The sequence below is a fragment of the Mustela putorius genome, unplaced genomic scaffold, assembly GCF_011764305.1.
Source record: "Mustela putorius furo isolate JIRA1106 unplaced genomic scaffold, ASM1176430v1.1 tig00003845_pilon_pilon_pilon, whole genome shotgun sequence".
NCBI lineage: Eukaryota > Metazoa > Chordata > Mammalia > Carnivora > Mustelidae > Mustela > Mustela putorius.
In genome coordinates, this window is record NW_025421998.1 from 25,282,556 (window position 1) to 25,303,550 (window position 20,995).

General features: G+C 35.3%; 1 pseudogene; it reads right to left on the minus strand.

Moving 5' to 3' along the window:
- Positions 1 to 364: 364 nt before the first annotated feature.
- LOC101676742 lies at positions 365 to 2,536 on the minus strand (annotated as a pseudogene).
- Between the last annotated feature and the right edge of the window lie 18,459 nt (positions 2,537 to 20,995).

Below are 20,995 nucleotides of genomic sequence, written 5' to 3' on the forward strand. Positions count from 1 at the left end.
AACCAAATCACAGAATGCAAAAAAATAAAGAACACGTTGCAGAGAGTAAATGAGACAAAACTATGGAGTCAGATTTAAGAATAAGTCAATCATTAGATGTTTTGGCTTTTTTTTTTTTTTTTAACAAACATGCTTGAAATGTTTTAATAGAATTTAACTTAGCCTTAAATGGTCTTTTCATAACCAAAACAAACAACAAAAAACACCCAATGTTAAAACTTGAAAAATTAGATACTTCAGGTAGGCAGTAAACTCAATATTATGAAAGCAATGCTTCCAAGTTTCAAAGATTTGACAAGGTCTGCAGAATAACTTTTGCCAGTGGGTGGATACTCCACAATCTTCTGCCAAGTAGGACTCAGTGTCATTCACTGGTATGAGTTCGAATCCATTTCAAGGAATGTTGTGTTGGCACAGTCATTGAAGGATGATAAAATGAGTAGTCAGGTCTTGTACACTGAGTGTTACATCTGCAGTATTTTGGATGATAGAAGGGACTTTCCATTTTCCTACAAGCAGGGAAATAATGACACAGTTGACTATTAGAAGCTAGAAGGTGGCACTGGTTTTGCAATTGCTGGCTCTGGAGACACTACTGGAATTCTTAGACTCATATGAGTGAAGGGACAATCTGGTTTAGTACATTTTGTATCATTTTCAATTTGGATGAAAGAACAAACATTTTTTTTTTTCAGTAAATTTACAATGGGGAAGGCTTTGCAAGTGAAACAGGGTGATGGTAAGCACACTCATCCCCATTTTTAAGGCAGGCAAGTATTTGCAACATTTCAAAAAATCTTTCTGGTTTCTGGAACATACTCAGCTCACTCATCTCCCATCTGAAAAGCTACCATTTGGCTCATCAAGCTGCCTGCTCATCAAGTGCAAGTGCTGTGGGTGGAGGAGAACTCTGAGTCCCTTGTTTGAGGTTGCATTTTGGTTTACAGGTTTCACTACTTCAAAACACATGGGGACATCATCCAGTGTCACTATAAATTTGGGACTTGCAGGTTTATCTGGTGGTACAAGATTCCATCTGCTTAAGGTGTCCTGAAAGTACCTGAATGGTAGCTCCAGTCTTCATCCCCCATTCTTGGTTTGGAGCCACTACTGTTTCCTCAGACAGCTTTGGCTTCTTCAGAATAAATGGTCTTGTGTCTGCATGGACTATGGATTCCATGTCATAGTAATCTTGACTGATCTGCAAAGTTTCTGCCATTACTGGCTCAATTAGCAGCCAGGATAACCACTGCCTCTGTTGAGTTCCTGGGCTTTTTTCTTTATTATATCCCTTTGTTTCTTCTTCTTTAATGGGGAGATTTATTCTGGGAGTCTTCCTTTACCCCTGGACCATTCCTGTCAGCAATTCTTCTTGAGAAGTTCAAGTTCTGGGAGCAACTGGAAGTCTCTGTTTCTGTGAGACTAGAAGAGTTAGTTGTTTTTGTTATAGATTCTTGAGCTTCAGATACAGCTTTCAAAATTAGATTCTTGTTAGCTTGTTTAGAAGGTGGAAGCAAAGGTCTCCTTTCAGGCTTTGCTGGCACTTGACACACTGCTAGGGATGCTTCCTCTATGATACCCAAAATCATCATTTTCCTCCTCTTCTTCACCAACATGATGGAATTTTCTTACTTTAACAGTTGAACTTACCACAAGCAACTTCCTCTTCTGAAAATTTTCTTCCTCAATACTTATTTTTTTCTGAGTTGTTTCTTAAGAAGGTTCTATAAGTCTCTTCTAAGCTGTTAAGCACTTATGGTTCACAAAAATGTCCTATTTCATACACCTGGCTGTTCTGTATATAGGTATATAGGTTGCTTGGTGGCACAAATACCATTTTGCTGCTGCTGAAATTGCAGCTTATTTAAATGAGAACCACTGTCTGCATTTTGACTTGCAGGTGGTTGACAATTTTCAATAGAAGTGTGAGAAGAATTATATGAAATTGTCGCTGTAGGGTTTTTTCCTGAGATAAGGGATTCTCCTGCACAAAACTGACGTCTTCATCAATGGGGTCATCTGGTTCTGACTTAGTATCAATCACATCTTCAGAGGGTGCTGTCTGCCTCAGAGGCTTCATAGCTGACATTAATCAGGTTGCAGCTCCAACATCATAAGTCTGTCTGACTTAGTAGTTTTCTGCACCTGTAAACTAGGAGAGACCTGGAATCTCTTTTTTCAGGGCTAGTGCTAGCAATGGCAAGGGGCAGCACTGCAACTTCATGCCTTCTCTCATCCCCCTGACTGAAACTGCTCTTTTTTGAAGACACATTATTATCAAAGATGTTGGTTTCAGAAGACTTTAGACTGGATGGGTCAGTTGTAACATAGCCAAGTTTATCTAATACACCATGAAGAGATAACGATGAATCGTGCTGTTCCCTAGGAACAAGGACAGGTCCTCTGTCATTTGGTCCTGACTTTCTTGTTGGCCACTATTTCTATGTTATCAGGAAGTTCTTCATCAATGTAAGGTCTTGTAATTTTCCTTTAATGGCACTCCAGATCTTCAACTGATCTCCACGCCGATTTCCATGGCTCCAGCGTTGGCAGTGGGTTCAGCCCCTCCTGTGCCTTACTTCCCCAGAGCCTGGGACAGGTCCTTGCCCGTGGCTCAGTCACAGCAGGCACAAGTCACCAGCACCATTCCAGGGCGCTCTATGTGTCCCACCTCCACAGTCTCAGCAAAAATACTTTTAAGGTGGTGGTGGAAAATCTAGTATAAACAGTAGGTATGGACTAATAGAGCTAGAAATAGAGTAATAGCTGAAAATATGTAGAGTTGAGGAAGGCTGTATATTTTATTTTCTTATGTATTTTGCTTAATGCCTTATGGTGGGAGATGTTTTTACATGTTTAAAAGCTATTGTGGGGGCACCTGAGTGGCTCAGTGGGTTAAAGCCTCTGACTTCAGCTCAGGTCATGATCCCAGGGTCCTGGGATCAAGCCCCGCAACGTGCTCTCTGCTCAGCAGGGAGTCTGCTTCCTCCTCTCTCTCTGCCTGCCTCTCTGTCTACTTGTGATCTCTGAGTGTCAAATAAATAAATAAAATCTTTAAAAAAAAAAAAAAAAAGCTATTGTGAAAGAGCAAATAGGAAAAGATAGGGTGAAGTTATGGGAGAGAGAAAATAAGAAGTAACATCCAGGCATTAAAGGCAGATACTGTTGCCATGCCCCTACAATTTACTGGTTCTATCTTCTCCATATGTCTCCATATTTAAAAAAAAAAATTTTTTTTTAATTTGAGAGAGGGAGGGAGAAGGAGGAAGGGGCAGAGAGAGAAGGAGAGAGTCTTAAGCAGATGCCACACTGAGCATGGAGTTCACTCAGGGCTGTATCTCACCACCTGAGGTAAACTGAGCTGAAACCAAGAGTCCAACACTCAATGAACTAGGCCACCCAGGTTCCTCAGTATGTCTCCATCTTGATACATTATGACTGTATGTAGAGAAAGCATAGTTGTGTGTGTGTGTGTTTAAAGAGAAAAACACACACCAAAAAACCTCTCTGATCTTTCTGAATGCATAAACAGCTATTTGAAAAAAAAAAAAAACAAAAAACAAAACCTAATCCTCTGAAAATTTACTCAAAATCACACAATTTCAACAGTCCTTTTAGTTTATCTTGTATAAAATTATTCAGCTCTTCCCATGCTTTGATCTTAGATGATATCAGAAAGTATCCCTGAAGGAGTACAGGCACTTGCTCTCTTAGTAGAGTTAGGGAAAGTGATATTCATACAGAGCTGTCTGTTGTGCATTTTTTCATTCCTGTAAGTAGTGTTAGCCTCTTTTGCAGAAGTTCATGGTGGATGAACTCATAGTTTATTCATTTTGCTCAGGCAATGGTACTAGGAAGTCCTGGGCATTTCTCTCCTATTGATGTAGTTTCCACTTAGTTCTTGCCAGCTGTGGACTCGGGCTCAGCTACCCATCTCCAGCCTTTACTGTGAGGTCATCACACTGCCCTTTCAAGGTCCTAAAGGCAGTATTTCAGTCTTCAGAGTTCATGTCAACCAGGAAATTAATGTGGCTTAGCTAAGTTTATTTGCTGCACATTTTAAAATTTTTCCTTCTTTTCAAATTGGCTAAGTTCTCCAAGTTGCTATATGCCAGGTTAGTAAAGAGGTCATTTTCCCCCCCAGAATCCAGAGGTTGATTGAAGTACTTTTTGCCCTTCAATATGTATTATTCTTGGGATTATTCTCATTATTTAACAAAGCTCCCAGTAAGGAGTTTCAAAGACCCAGAGAAAATTAGCAGATTCATTTTCCTCCCACTATCTTTGTTTCCTATTTCTGTCTCCAGTGCTTACTATAGTAAACCCTTCTTTCTGACTCTGTGTAAGCCTTAAATGAGAGGAGATATCCTTTATTCCCCCTTTGAATGAATGCTAGGAGATAGGTCCTCCAAGCTTGTGCTTGATATGATAAATAAGGAGAACAAAAAATAGTTAGCAAATTTTTTCTATTGACTTGCCAAGAGATCTAGTACCAACCTTATGGCCTGGATAGACATTGCAAAGAAACCAGGAGCACATGTAAAGTGTAATCGGCAGCTGACAGGTTATGAGCCTTTTGGGGTGTTCAGGGCAAAACAATGCTGTAGACATAAGTACCAATGATGCATAAACCATATCTCAAACAAAAAACCAGGTGGAAGTCTCAGAACAGAGCACCACTGCCTTGGAAATAACATCTGGTTTATTACCTAAAGCAAATGGATAGTGAAGCAGCCACCTGGGAAGGTTGGTAGGGTCAGTCTCCCAAATACATGAGTGAGCATGTCTTGAGAATTTACAGAGTCTGTGGTTCTCAGCCTTGGCTCCACATTAGAATCAACTGAGGGAGCTTTTATTGATCCAGGTGCCCAGGCAATTCTCTGTCACATGAGAATCTCTAGTTATAGGACTTATATTTTTAAAACTCTCTAGGTGATTCCAATATACAGCCAAGTTTGAGAACCATTGCACCAAAGAAAGGAACCTAAAAGGAGACTGGAAATTAGGCTTTTGTGAAATTAAGGGCTAGTGTGCTGTCATAATCTCTTTTCAATGTGGACACAAATTTCTTGTAAACTTTAAAGTGTTATCATGCCTAGTGTTTCTTCAAAGATTATGTGTAGTTAGAGGAATGGGCTTTTGTTAGGGTTCTCCAGTATTGCTCTAGACCCATGATACTTTTAATATTATTTTTTAGACTGTACCATTGAAAATAGAGAAATGAGAAAATATTACTTAAAAAAAAAAGAAAAAAAAAGAAAATGAGCCTGAAAAAAAATAAATCACAAGGTAGAGGATTAATGAATTTTAAAAAAGTTTTTTTTGACAGAACTCACAACTAAACCTTTCACTCCATCACTTAAATAAAAAAGAATCTCAGTTTCCAGATGCAAACTACCAAAATTCTAAGCTCTGCTTTTAAGGAAATTAAATTATGTGCTACAAATATCTATTAGCCAAGAAGTCATCATTCAGAAGTTCTGGAAGAATTCATTAACATTTGCAAATCAACCCTGTATTTCAGTATAAAGGCAAATGTAATATAGTTCACTAATCAATATATTCTCCAAGGGAACTAGAAAAGCCTTTATGTTAATAGATTTCCAATGCTGGTCCACACATTGTTTATCATTGTATACTGTCCTTTATATTTATTTTTATTTTTTAAAAGATTTTATTTACTTATGTGAGATAGAGAGTGAGAGAGAACATTAGACAGGAGAAGGTCAGAGGGACAAGCACACTCCCTGTGGAGCTGGGAACCTGATGCCGGACTCGATCCCAGTTCTCTGGGATCATGACCTGAGCTGAAGGCAGTTGCTTAGCCAACTGACCCACCCAGGCACCGTATACTGTCCTTTTTAAAAATGGGATTTCTGTAATGTAAAAATCATGTTAGTTTGTGTTACGTATTCACACAATTTACTGTTGATGTCAGCCTGACAGCATTCATGGTGAGAAGACATTACACATTGCTTAATGTGAATGTTAGCCCTAGAGGAGATAGCTGGAGATAAATTCTACCCTTTTCATTTCATGACAGCCACCACTAGGAAAATGAACGTGATTAACAAATTGTGGAGAGGTTAGTAAGCTTTGTGTGTTATCAGAATTAAAACAAAAACAAACAAACAAAAAACAAAAAACCATGATCATGTACAGGAACTATATCAAAATAAAAATGCAAAGAAGACCTCTGGAAGAGTGTATTTGCTGGCAAGCATCCAGTTTTTTTTTTTTTTTTAATCCAGAGATCGTATTCTTCAATAAATCACAGTATATATACACACATATATAAACACACATACATAGGATAGTCTCCCCAGCAAAATCTGCCAAATCCCACTTAGAATTATAGAGTATTTTGGCCTAGGTGGGATTTTAGATATCATGAAATATTCTGTTGGGATAATACACAGCTTTCTTCAATCACGATTTTGCCAGTTAACTCCTCTAAGATCTTAGACAAGTCACTAAACTTTCTGATTGTGCTAAAATTGTGAAAACTAAGCAAGTATTTTATATTAAGTATCTATCCCATAAATGATCCAGAAATGTTAGTTGGGTAATTCACGAATGGAGTAAGATTTGAATGACTGGTCCTTGGCAGCACAGCTAGTCATTGGCAGAGTTGAGACCAAAACCACAGGCTTCTGGCTCCTCTCAAGTATTTTTGCTTTTCTTCCTACCTTTTAAAAGTCAGAAGAGAGGTTATGATTCTCCAGGTTTCTTAGAATTTGTACCAGGACTTCCAAGCTCTTTTAAAAGGAAGAGACCACTAAGTGGCTTTTATATAAGATATCTGGAGATAAGTATGGAGATAATTCTCAAATTCTTTAAAATTAGAGCTTTGAAGTCTATTAGAAAAGGTACTGTGAAGTATCCACCAGTGTGTTTTTAATTTGATTTTTCTCCCACATGACCCTTCTCCCCATTTCAAGGAGAGTAAGAGTAGTTTAAGTTTACTGCTTCAAGAAAGGAAAGATATAACAAGAAAAAAAAAATTGAGAACTAAGTCAGTTCTTGTGTCCTAAATTTCAAAATACACTTATGAATTTAAGGAAGACACAACAGTCTTGACAAAAAAGGCTTTGGAGTGGCATGATAAGAGGTCTTTTTTTTTTTTTTTTTTTTTTTTTTTTTTTTTTTTGAAAGCTAAGGTCTTGACCTAAATTACTGACATAGAAAAAGAAATCCTCTGTTAGAACAAGTTTTTATCACCTGGTAAATATCTATAAAGAATTTGGGAGGAGCATAAGTGAGATAGTAAGAAAAGAAAGATAGCCATAGACCAGTGCCCTCTTGAAGTAAAAATTATTCTAGCTGCTGCACCCCTGGCAGAATGAGAGAACACACAGCTTCCTGTTTGGGATACTACTAACACTTAAGAAATTCCTCCGACTGTGGTTTTGAGAAAACAGAGATGATGTTTAAATGAACCTATTTGGCTGGTGAACATAAGGCCCAGAGCCCCTGTGAACAGTAAGTCCTAGAAGTGTGCAGTCACATAATTTTATTTCCCTTGTATTGCCCTGAGTGACACAGCTGTATCCTGGAAAGACAACAGTTCTGGGGTGGGCAGAGATGAGGGCGTTCTTGTGGAATGTGCCACAGAAATTTACATATATAACGTGGATGCCTCTTCATGTGCTGAGGTAGAAGATTGATTATGCCCATGGAGTAGAGGAAGTGAGAGGCTAGTAGAGCACAGGAATTTGAACCTCAAGTTGTAGAGTACTACAGTTGTGTTCATATCCAACTTTGTCTTTTAATTGCTGCATAAACTTGACACAATTTTTTAACTGCTCTGGGCACTAGTGTTCCTGTTTGTAAAACATGGATAGTAATAATAGTACTTGGATAGTAATAATAGTACTCACTCCATAGGGCTGTTATGAAGATGGATAAACAAAGATATAACTATAGATAGATACAGATATAGATAAAGATATATAGATATAAATTACCTAGTATAGAGCTATGTAAATGTGAACTATTTTTTAATGATCTTTTTCAGCAGATGCCAGCTATGGATAGATGCACTATAAGGATGAGGTTCTTACTCATCCTTATTTCACAACAAATTTCATAAATTTAGGTTTTACACCAAGTTGGGGGTTGAAGTAGGGACAGAAAAAACAAAAACAAAAATTTACTGAGCAAGTTTCAAAGGGACTATTTGATAAAGTTTTAGGCTTCTGCACTCAGGTAGAATTATAAATTAAGCCATAAATTAAATTATCCATATTCATATATGCACATGTATATATAGTCATATATATGTTTATTTCTTTGACATGTAAGTATGTGGCCTATGGGATTCACACTACTAAAAATTAAGTGGTGAAAACTTAAAAGGCTTTTAAACGGAAAATTTCATTTTAGTTTGACAGTAAGATATTTGTTGCTGATATATAACTATTTTATTTTTTATATGCTGATTTATATATTTATATTTTTATTTTTATATTCAATATAATTAATTAAGAATTATAATATGTATTATATATTATATAATTAATTATATATAATTAATATAATTAAATAATTTTTATATTTATATTTAATATTTATATATTCTTTATATGCTGATATATATCTATTTTATTTTTTTAATTAAAGATTTCATTTCATTATTTGAGAGAACGAGAGCAAGAGATACCATGAGTGGGAGGTATGGGGCAGAGGGCGAAGGAGAACCAGACTCCCTGCTGAGAAGAGAGCCTGACATGGACATGAGGCTCCATCCCAGGACCCTGGGATCATGATCTGAGCCAAAAGCAGACACTTAACTTACTGAGCCACCCAGGTGCCCCTATATCTATAGCTATCTCTCTAATCTAGCAATCTATCTCTTTCTCATATTTGAAAGTCGATTATAGCTGAATAATTAAAGATCCTGCTAAGTGATTATATATTATAGTAGCATATATTTAGAGTCAGGATTCTCTCAGTAATAATGTTTTTAAATAATCTGTGTCATAACTGTCTTAATTGACTAGCAAATAGTAATAAATGAATATTGTCTATACATTGGCAACTCAACAGAGAATAAGTTCATATGCAATTTATCCTGTGAATTTTGAAAAAAAAAACAAAGGAAAAATTATATATATATTTTTTTAACCGATATTATTTATTTATTTATTTATTTATTCATTTTGAAAGAGAGAGAGAGCGCTCAAGATGGGGGAGTGGCAGAGGGAGAGGGAGAGAGAGAATCTGTAGCAAATTCCCTGCTGAGCACAGAGCCCAATGCAGTACTTGATCTCAGTACTCTGAGATCATGACCTGAATCAAAAATAGGAGTTGGACACTTACTGGACTGAGCTATCCAGGTGCCCCCAAATATTTTTTAGCAGAAGAAAAATGATAAGAAATTGGTATGTGTTAAATAATTAAGAAACACTAAAAACAAAAATGCCATGTTTTACTGAGCATGTTTACCATTTTAAGGATCTAAAATTTGGAACTGGAAAATTCCTGAGACTTCCAGCCTAAATAAAGGAGTATAAAGAATATCAAGTTGCCTTTAATCTTTATGAGTGGAAAGTGTTAGTACCTCTATTCATTCATGTGTTTAACTGTGCAACTTTGTGAGCACCTTAACTTACAAAGACAGATGTCAGTACTTAAAATCTTGGCTTTCAGACTATAGGGATTACTGCTTTCTGAGGCATTCAAAGTGGAAAAAAATATATTCACTGGAACTCAGAAAATTAAAGAGTTTTAAAGAAGGGAGTGTAAGGCAACAAAATTCATTACATATTTTATCTAAACTTGTAGTAACTTTTGTCCATCAAAGAACCTTCTCTCTTCACATTCTTCTTCATCTCCTTCCTCTGTTTCCCTCCCTTTATGAGTAATCTGTTTGTTTGTTTGTTTGTTTGTTTTTTAAGATTTTATTTATTTATTTGACAGAGAGAGAGATCACAAGTAGGCAGAGAGAGGAGGAAGCAGGCTCCCAGCTGAGCAGAGAGTCCGATGCGGGACTCGATCCCAGGGCCCTGAGATCATGACCTGAGCCAAAGGCAGCGGCTTAACCCACTGAGCCACCCAGGCACCCCGAGTAATCTGGTTTTATAGTCCATCTGGGTTAACTACACTAAGATGGGAAACTTTAATGGGCAAATAACTTCTAGGTTGCATACCAAGATTGCATAGCTCAAGTTCACTCTGCAACTAGGCTTGAGAAAGGAAATGCAACTAGACTTGAGAAGGAAAACATTAGATCACTTTTAAATCAGAGAAAATTATAGTTGGTATCTAAGAGGTAGTAGTTCAACACCTGGAAATGACTGTTGGCATTCATTCACTCATTCATTTATTCTATAGATAAATATTGATCTCTGAGTGCCAGACACAGATTTATTATATGATGATGTTAAATCTTTTCAGCTGAATTCTTCCCATCTCCATCTTAGTACACATACATAAATGTCAGGATTATTTATCAGTTTCTGGGACATTACAGAAACTCAGTAATTCATATGTATTTCTATGTATTTGCCATGCATAGTGTGGAAAAATGTAGAGGAGAGTGGCTGATAGCTCTCTTTAACATAAAGAAATAAAATATCAGGGACGCCTGGGTGGCTCAGTGGGTTAAAGCCTCTGCCTTCGGCTCAGGTCATGATCCCAGGGTCATGGGCTCTCTGCTCAGCAGGGAGCCTGCTTCCCCCTCCCTCTCTCTCTGCCTGCCTCTCTGTCTACTTGTGATCTCTGTCTGTCAAATAAATAAAATCTTAAAAAAAAAGAAATAAAATATCAGATGCTGGTTGTAATCAGAAGAATAGGGAAAGAAAGGTCACAGGAGAGTACCAGGGCATAAAAAGAACAGGCCGTCCTGGATTTCATGGAGTTGGATGGAGAAAGAACACTTTCGAGGAGCAAAGGTCAGGTTTTACTAGTTGCATCACTGTTCTACTCAAAACTTCCTAATGACTAAGACACAAGAGTATAATAAGCTCTGTGATAGGTCTTATTCTTCTTCCATAAACAACTTGAAAACTGGAGAAATTATATGAAACAAACATTTTTAGATGTTAGACAGCAGGAAGTACAGGACTGTTATCCCTGGATTTAGGAAAACAAATCACAGTAGCCTTATGCTTGAAGAAAATTTCTGGAATGCAAAATAGCAAGGGGAACCCAAACAGAGACCAGTGGTTTTGCTGTGTTGACAACATGAGGACTGGACTTTTAAGATGCTGAGATGATTAGAATTTACAAGGTAGAAAACATGAGATGAGAGAGATACACAGAGAAATAGTTCCAGTAATTTACACAGAGGTCTTAGTTTTTAGAATTCCATTCTGCACATATTACAAGTAAAACCTCAAAGGGCAAGTAAAAAAAAAAATCTTGTAAGAAAAGAACAATTATCAGGGAGTTGTAAGCAAAAGGGTTTCCAAAAATCACACAAAAGTAGGAATTATTCAAGTCTTAATTTATTGTGGAGTCTCATTAATATGTGAGACACTGTAGAGACTCCAGACATATCATGATTTAGGAGGAGGACTAAGTGAGCTCTAGCAGAAATACTACTCCAGAGTAATTGGTGCTCCAAAATAAATAAATAATTTTAAAAAATAATAAAAATAAATTAGAAAATAATAATAGTGCTTTAAAAAGTTTTGAAAAGATCAAACTAACCAACAAATAACTCTACCAAAATGGTGTCATCACTCTTTAAAGGAAGACAATGAATGTCAGCACTTAACAACATCAAATTTGGAAGCATCTAATAAAAAAAGTACATAGATATGAAGAATTAAAAAAACGAGGCTTATAGCCAGCAGCAATGTCTATCCATGTAAACATTCTAAAAAATGACAGGATTGGGAGAATTTTTCAATAAGGACTATAAAAATCAATTATAAATATGCTCAGATATTTAAAGAAAAATGTGAACATAATGAGAGAATAAATTAAAAATATATATAATAGCTATTTTCTGACATATAAATATCACGTAAAACACCACTACCTAAGATTTTTATCAGATTAGACTCCATCAGAAAAGAAGTAATATTAAACCCAAAAGTATAGAACCAAGAACTATCCAAAATGAAGTAAAGAGGTATTAAAAACTAAAAAAAAAAATAAGTGACTCTTAATCTCACAAAAGAAACTGAGGGTTGCTGGGGGGAGGGGGGTTGGGAGAAGGGGGGTAGGGTTATGGATATTGGGGAGGGTTTGTGCTTTGGTGAGTGCTGTGAAGTGTGTAAACCTGGCGATTCAAAGACGTGTACCCCTGGGGATAAAAATATATGTTTATAAAAAATAAAAAAAAAATACAAAAAAAAACAGAGAAAAAGAGACTTACAGGATATGATTAAACAGTTAATACATGATAAATTGGAGTTTGTTAAAGAGAGTTGTGTAAGAAGAAACAAATTAAAGTAATTATTGCCAAAATTTTTCCAGGTTTGATCAATATAAACCCATAAACCCTTGATAACAAATACTAAGACAAAAATGAAGGAAACTACATCAATGCAATTCATAATTAAATTATTAAAATAAGTAATAATAAAGAGAAAACTTAAGAAGAAATAAGAGAAAAAAAAAATCAAACATGTAAAACAGAGGTAAATAAATTGTGGTCCCTGTGTCAAATTCAGCCTATACCCTGTATTTGTATGACTTCAAAGTTAAGAATTTAACTTTTGCTATGGCTTTTTATTAAAGAAGAATATTTAACAATGACTGTAGCCCTCAAAACCTAAAGTAATTACCCCTGGTATGAAGGAATAAAGGTAAATATTACTGTAACCTTTTCTTCAGAACTTATGCAAGCCAGAAGACAATGGAAAAAACGTCATTAAAGAGCTGAAAGAAACAAACTGTCGACTTAAAATTCTTTGCCCAGTGAAAGTATCTTTCATAAATGAAGGCCACATAAAAACTTCTTCAGGCCAGCAAAGCTGGAAGAATTTATTTGTAGAACTAGACTGTAAGACATGTTAAAGAATTTTCTTCAAGTGGAAGAAAAGCTGTTTTAGATGGAAATATGGATCTATGCAAAAGAATGAGATCGATAAACATGTGTGGGACTTTTTATAATTTTTAATTATAATTTTTATAATGCATTTAAATATATATTTTATATTTATATTTATACATTTTTAATATATTTTAAAATAATAGGAATAAGAGACAACTCTTACTTATAGAAGAATTCTAATTAATAAATATAAAAGTAATGAGGGAAATATAACATCATTAGAGCTACAGTAATTGCTGCAGGCAAGATCTACCAAAGCATGGCAAGAGGGCAAAAGTTTATGGTGAAATGGGGTATTTTATACCTTCAAAGTATATCACCTCAAATATATATCTATATCTATAGATATAGATATCTATATAGACATAGATACACATTTGAGAGAGAGAGAGAGAGTACAGAGGGAGGGGGAGAGGGAGAGAGAGTATCCCGAAGCAGACTCCCTGCTGAGCAGGGAGCCAGACATGGGGCTTGATCCCAGGAATCTGAACTCATGACCTGAGCCAAAATCAGGAGTTGGCTGCTTAATAGACTGAGCCAGCGAGGTGCCCCACCTCAAATACTTATTAAATCAAAGGGAAAAAATACTAAGGTTACAGTAAAGAAATTTGATAAATACCACATTAACCAAGTGGTAAATATTAACATGGTCAGTAGTAAGTCAAATATAGACATGTACTACTGATTTGATGCCTAAGAAGGGACATCAGCTCTGTGTACTTTTCCTCAAATCCATAACCTCAATCTAATCATGAGAAAACATCAGACATATACAAATTGAAAGGCATCCTGCAACATACTTGGCCATTATTCTATAAAAATGTTAAGGTCATTAAGAAGAAGAACAGACTGAAAACTCACTGTTTGGAGAAGATTAAGATAGGGAAACTAAATGCATTGTGGAATCCTGAATCAGCTTTCAGAATAGAAAAAATTTATTAGTGGTAAAACTGGTGATATGAAAAAAAAAGTTCATGGTTTAATTAACAATATTACACTAAAGTTAATTTCTTGGCCTTAGTAGTTGTGTAGTAGTTATGTAAGCTGTTAACATGTAAGCTGTTAACATTAGGGAAAGTTAGGTAGAAGATACAAGAGAACTCTCCATACTATCTTTGCTAAACTTCAGTAAATCTAAAATTGTTTCAGAATATCAAGTTAGAAATGTTAAATGACAGCTTAAAGAAAGATAACGGCAGAATACCCTCAACTCAGACTGTTTCAGTTTGTAATCTGGCTATTCAATTAATTGACATAAAACCTGACAAAAGTTACTTAACAAAGCCTCAGTTTTCCCCTGGATGTAATTCTCTCCATTGGGAGGATTAAATTTATTACTAGATGTAAATGTCTTAATATATGACTTCCTAGTAGTTAGTATATGTACTGCCTCAAAACACTAAATACTTCTATTAGGGTAAATATATGAGAAAAATAACAGGAATATATAATTAAAAGAAGAAAATCTATAGCCTGATACTACTTAATTCTTCAAAATAAATTAACCAAATAGCATTCTGTTACTGTTACTGTTTGTTGGTCAAATTGTTACCTGAAGCAGGCAAAAAAATTAAGCAAATAAATAAAATTAAAAAAAAATCTACTAAGTTGGGAAAAAATTTGTGAACTTTAATTCTGAAATTACATGTATGAAGGGTCTTTAAATATCTAAATATCAAAATATAGGGTACCAAGACAAATAAAGAGAAATGAAAATTTAATTTATAGTAAATTGTAACTCTCATTTTAAAATAGTCACTAGGTTAGCAAGACTAGGGTTTCTTTTAGACTATCTTAATTTTGTTGAGTTGGATTTTTGAAATGTCCAGATTATAACAGTGAGATAGACTTGAAAATATCCTTGATACTAACAGTTTTCTTCCATTTTTGTTATTTATTTTAAAATTTCCTGTAGGATTTCACATCCATGGACTTTCTTTTAATAAAATAAATAATAGTACTGTAAGGAAATTGCATGTAGGGGTGTCTGGGTGACTCTGATGGTCAAGTGTCTTCCTTCTGCTCAGGTCATGATCCCAGGGTTCTGGGGTCCAGACCCAGACCTGCAATGGGCTCTCTGCTCAGGAGGGAATCTGCTTTCCCCTCTGTCTCTGTCTCTGTCTCTCTCCCCTGCTCATGCTCTCTCTCTCAAATGAATAAATGAAATCTTTAAAAAAAAAAAAAAAAGAAAATTGTATGTAAGTAGGCAAAGGTGTTTGTATTTTTTTAAATGATTTTTAAATTTTTTTATAAATATGTAATGTATTATTAACCCCAGGGGTACAGGTCTGTGAATCGCCAGGTTTACACACTTCACAGCACTCCCCCTAGCACATACCCTCCCTAATGCCCATAACCCTACTACCCTCTCCCTAACCCCCTCCCTCTGGCCACTCTGTTTGTTTTGTGACATTAAGAGTCTCTTATGGTTTGTCTCCCTCCCGATCCCATCTTGTTTCATTTATTCTTTTCCTATCCCCAAAACCCTCCACGTTGCATCTCCACTTCCTCATAGGTTTTGTTTTAATTGTCAAAGATAATAGAGCATTTTTCAATATGGTAACTAAAGTTTAATTAATATATATTACTCTTAGTTTTTTGACCAAAGTTTACATATTATGATATTATAGAAGAATGATAAATCTTGACCTTTGTCTTCCAAATTCAATACACTTGTTAGAAATTCAAACATTTTATAGGAATATACTCAAATATTTTCAAGTACTTATCAAAGTAAAGGAAGAGTTGATGGAATAGGAAGCTGTTTTTTTCTTTACCTGCACACATGGTTGAGAAAAGTCAGAGGGAAGAAAAATAAACTCAACGGAATGAAATGTATTCATAAAAGTGTTCTATTAATGAATTAATAAGTATATGCTTAAAAGAAATTTGACAAGATCTGTTTTATAGTACTTATTTGTAAAAATGATAGATTTCAAAAATCATTATCCAAAGTAAAGAAAACTAATTCCAAGAAAAATCAGGGTTATGTGCAATTGTTAAATTCCACACTCTCCAAGTTTCCACTTAAAGAAATTCTTTGTGAAATTTTCTCCACCATAAATCTGTTGCTTTTGGTTTTAAGCCTGTACATTTTGATGTTCATTATTCTGATTGCCTTTTCTGTTTATTTCTCCAATTCACTGACTTACTTCTTCATTCTATTTTGGCCCCTTATTTTCTTTCTTGTGTACATACATTTGCAAGAGTATTAGTTATCATCATGTTCAAAGTGGGATAATCTATAAAGTCATTAAAAGTCTTAGCAGAACAGAATGTGGAAGTTATAAATACATTTCCAACATTATGAAGTTTTCTAGACTTGAGGGAGGAATTACAAATTATTATAGGATGAAATATATGAATGCTAAGTAAACATCTGTTTTCATAATTCTCTCAAGAGTATCTACTACAAAGTATGGGTTTTATAAATATATATGTACATGCATGTATATGTATATAAGGGCATATATATGTGTGTGTGCTTTGTGTGTTTTCATTTATACAGATGCATGTAAGCATGCATGCACATGAATATGTTTTCATGCACATGCACACATATATATATAAAAGGTATCAATACATCTGTTTGTACGTATGTACTTTCTTGTTTACATACATGTACACAAAAGGTATATGCATATACTTTCATACACATGTCTATATTTTCAAATGATGCACACAAATGAAGTTGAGCAAGAGAAAGTATGAATTGTATAACAGTAATCAACATGAGTAAACCCTTGCAATCATTGAAAATACTTTAGACTATAAAAACATCAAGAATAATGTTTGCCACATTGTATGGGTCATAAGATAGCCTTCCTTCATTGGTAAAATGTTGTCTTGAATCTTCAAAATGATATTTGCATAGTTTCTTACTGAAATAAAGAGCAATTTGTTTGATAGGGTTTTTGTTATACTTTGAAATGATTGCAAAAATAAAAGTTATAATTATAAACATATATCTGGTGGAAAAAATATGTAAAGGTTGCAGTAAAGACTTCTAAACCAAGGTTCCTCAAACATGTGTATACTTTAAAATAATCTGGCACAGATCGAAATAACTGATTCTTGGACTGTAACCCTAGAGATCAGTGAATAATGAGTGGATTCAAGAACTCTAAAATTTTATAATGTACCCTGGGTGATTTTAATGCAGTTGGCCCATAGATCACACTTAGAGAAAAAAGAGAACAGTGCTGCAATTTGAATTTCATAATTTTTCTCCAGGATAAGGAATTAAAAAGAGCAGAAAAATATGAATTTCTATATAAAGTCTTCCAAGTGGACAGAGATACTACAGAGTTACTTCTTGTATTACAAATGTTTGTGCACATGTCTGTAACTATACAATTTTGGCTAATGAGAGGATTTTTAAATATTATATGTGTCAATACTAAGCAAGAAGGTAGACTATATCAGACTTAAGTAGTACATTAAATATAGACCTGTGGAGATTCAGGACTATTGATGCATGTTAATTAAATAGCTATAAGCTTGTAGGTGCCAGGGCCAAAGGTAAGAGACAGATTTATTTAAAGTGCATTTTTAAAGCCATTTGGGATTACAGTCATTAATCATTCATCTCTTGATGAATGTGTGGTAGCAGTCAAGTAGAACACATCTGCTGTGTTGCACCCAGAGAAGTCCATTCTGAGGTTGCACTGACTGCAGTGGAATGTTGATGGCAACATCAGCTAAGCAGATGTGGCAGGAAAGTGGCACTGGCTGTGGCAGTCAAAGGAATGCAGAGCCACAAACTTCAAATGCATGTTAAATGACATATTAGACCAAATCAGATGCGTTAGAACATTCATAGTCCTTGAAATGCTACATTATTACTTATCATTCCTCAAGGACAGTGTGTGCTAGGCAGCATGAGGATGTACTTTGCTGTCAATTCTTTGTGTCATTTGCTGTGAACAAGAATTCAAACAAGCTATTATTCAACTAAATCATGTTTCAACAAGACCTAGAAGACTCATTGCTCTGTTTACTTGTCTTTTGTAGAGTAAAGGGCAAAATTTGTGCTAATGAAATACACTAGGCTCTGTTGGCCTCACCATGATCTTCTGTGGATATAGCAATTTAAAGGCAAAAGACGAACTCTGTATGTTCATTATGAGGAAAAAAAAAGCCAATTAGCCTCTATTCTGCTAACAACCCTAGCAGATATATTATAATCATGTCAAATTATATTAAAAAAAGCCAAATTTATGAATGGTTAATGCTACTAGAAGCTCATTTGACCTTCAGATAAGTGGAAAATCATTTTACACTATCTGCATAAATTATTTCTTTTGTTTTTATGTAAAACCATAAATGTCTTTTAATTAGAGGAAATTGTGTATCAGTAAGACAGATTTCCAAAAATAAGGACAGCAATACCGTGAATCAGTCTCAGGTAGTGATTCTCACTAAAAGTGTATTTTAACATGATGTTAAACAACAATGAAAAAAAAAAAAAACCACAATGAAGAAAATTATTTCTTGTATCTCAGTGTGATCTATGGATAATAGAAAGTAGACTTAAAAAACAGTCTAATGGAAATAAAATGATAAATGATAAATAGTAGAAACTAGCACATGGCCTGTGACAGTTTCATGAAATAAATAAATAGCACAAATTGTATTTAAAAATGAATATTGAGTTGGGGGAAATTGGAAGGGGAGGTGAATCATGAGAGACTATGGACTCTGAAAGACAATCTGAGGGGTTTGAAGTGGGGGGGGGGAGTGGGAGGTTGGTGTACCAGGTGGTGGGTATTATAGAGGGCATGGATTGCATGGAGCACTGGGTGTGGTGAAAAAATAATGAATACTGTTATGCTGAAAATAAATTTAATTTAAAAAATAAATAAAAAATTAAAAAATGAATATTGTTTAAAGTATTGAAGAATGTATCTATATACAAGCTAAAACTACCCTATAATTACTCATTTGAAGTTTTACCAACTTGTTACTTATTTTACTTAGCCTTTTTTATTTTTATTGAATCCATTTATTCAAGAAGGGCAAGAATATTCTAGACATTTGGAATATAGCAGTGAACAAAGAGACAAAATCCACTACCCTCGTGGTGATTACATTTTAAGAGGTAGAAGGATATATAAGATAAACAAGATAAAGAAGCAAAATGTAATAAATTAGAACTTATAATTATTAAGGAGGAAAAGAAATCAGGGACACTGCATATATTTGCATGGGATTTTGGTGGGGACAAGTTGAGATTCTAAATAGTAGGCCAGAAAATACCTTAGTGAGAAGCTGCAATATGAGGAGAGATCTTAAGTTGTTGAGAGAGAAAGTTATTTGGACATCTTTGGGGACAGTATTCCAGTAAGAGAGAGCAACAACAGATAAGGCCACTATAAAAGCAATGCCTGGCATATTTTAGAAAGGCAAGGAAGAATTAACAAAGAAAAAGAATTCTAGAAAAATGATTTGAAACAATAAAAAGGTAAGCAATGGGAAGTTCAGAGCATGTGGAGTCATGTAGGATACTGCAATGTAAAGACTTTGGTGCTCCCCCGCCCCCCACTAAAAAGTTAAGACTTCTATGGACTTTCAGATAAAAGGCTGAATTATTTGGGGAGGTTATCAGTTTCCTAGAAAAAATAGTAGCTTTGTTAAGTGTTCAAAATACCTGTAACTGAGCTAGAAACCAGAACTATGAGAGTGATGGAATAAGGCACAGTACCCTCCCTCATGGAGCTGACAATCTGGTTGGAAGACAACCGCTTTGAACGAACAGTTATTTAAGAAGTTCTATGAAAGGAAGCATTACAGAGGACTTGGTTAGCACATAGGAGAAGCCTCTAAGGAATCAAGGAATGGTTTCCCAAGGGAAGTCACATGTAAGTTGAGAAATGAAAGATCAGTAGAAGTTAACCAGCACGGTGAGAGGGAGGAAGGCCCATGAGAGAGAGTGTGTGTGTCTGGTGTGTGTGTCTGTGTCACTCTGTGTAAGATCTCTGGTTATAAAGGGAGAAGTTAGTGCTATGTAGAGAATAATTCATTGGAAAGTTTATATTTGATAGTGTGCATATACAAGAAAGCAAAGTAGGGTGAGAATTTGGAAGAGACTAAGAAGAGTACTAAGTTGGAACTGCAAGAAAAACCTTTATTTCCCTGATAAAGGACTGTATCCTGAGGTTACCAGAAAACTCAAAGGATTTTAAATTGAAAAGCAGTTGTTTCCATTTTTATTTCAACAGATCAACTTGGTTAGAGTTAGTTAAGGAGTTATCAGACTGTTGGAGTGATTCAAGCAAAATGTGATGGAGGCTTGGGTTTGGCAATAAACAAAAGTCAAGGAAAAGGAGAGAGATATATTTCAGACATTTGAGGATATAAAATTTGCACACTTGGTAATTTATTAGTAGGCAGGACAGTAAAGAGGAAAGAAAATTACCTGATGTCTGGTTTGGGCAGCTGGCGTATAATGCCATTACTGAGATAAGAAGTGCTATAGGAAAAGAAGTTTTGTGAAGAGAAGATAAGTTCAGTCAAAAGTCCTTGTAAATATTCATGTTCTGATATTCAGAATACTACTGGATTTCCTATAGAGAATGTCTAGGACAAGATACACATTTGGCAAGGCTATGTTCAGTTAAGGCATGGGAGAGGATGAGATTGCTCAGAGTGTATAAAATTTGAACACAAGAGAACACAAGTGGCACTCTTAAGAGCCCAGAATTAAGGAATAAAAGGAATAAAAGAAGAAAAGGTGCCTTTATGAAGATACCATAGGGAAAAAAAAAATTTAAATAGTGGGCATCCTCATCTGTTTGTGCTGTTATAGCAAAATTCCACAAATTGAGTGGCTTAAAAACAACAAACATGGGGTGCCTGGGTGGCTCAGTGGGTTAAAACCTCTGCCTTCGGCTTGGGTCATGGTCCCAGGGTCCTGGGATTAAGCCCCACATCGGGCTTTCCGCTCAGCGGGGAGCCTGCTTCCTCCTCTCTCTCTCTCCCTGCCTC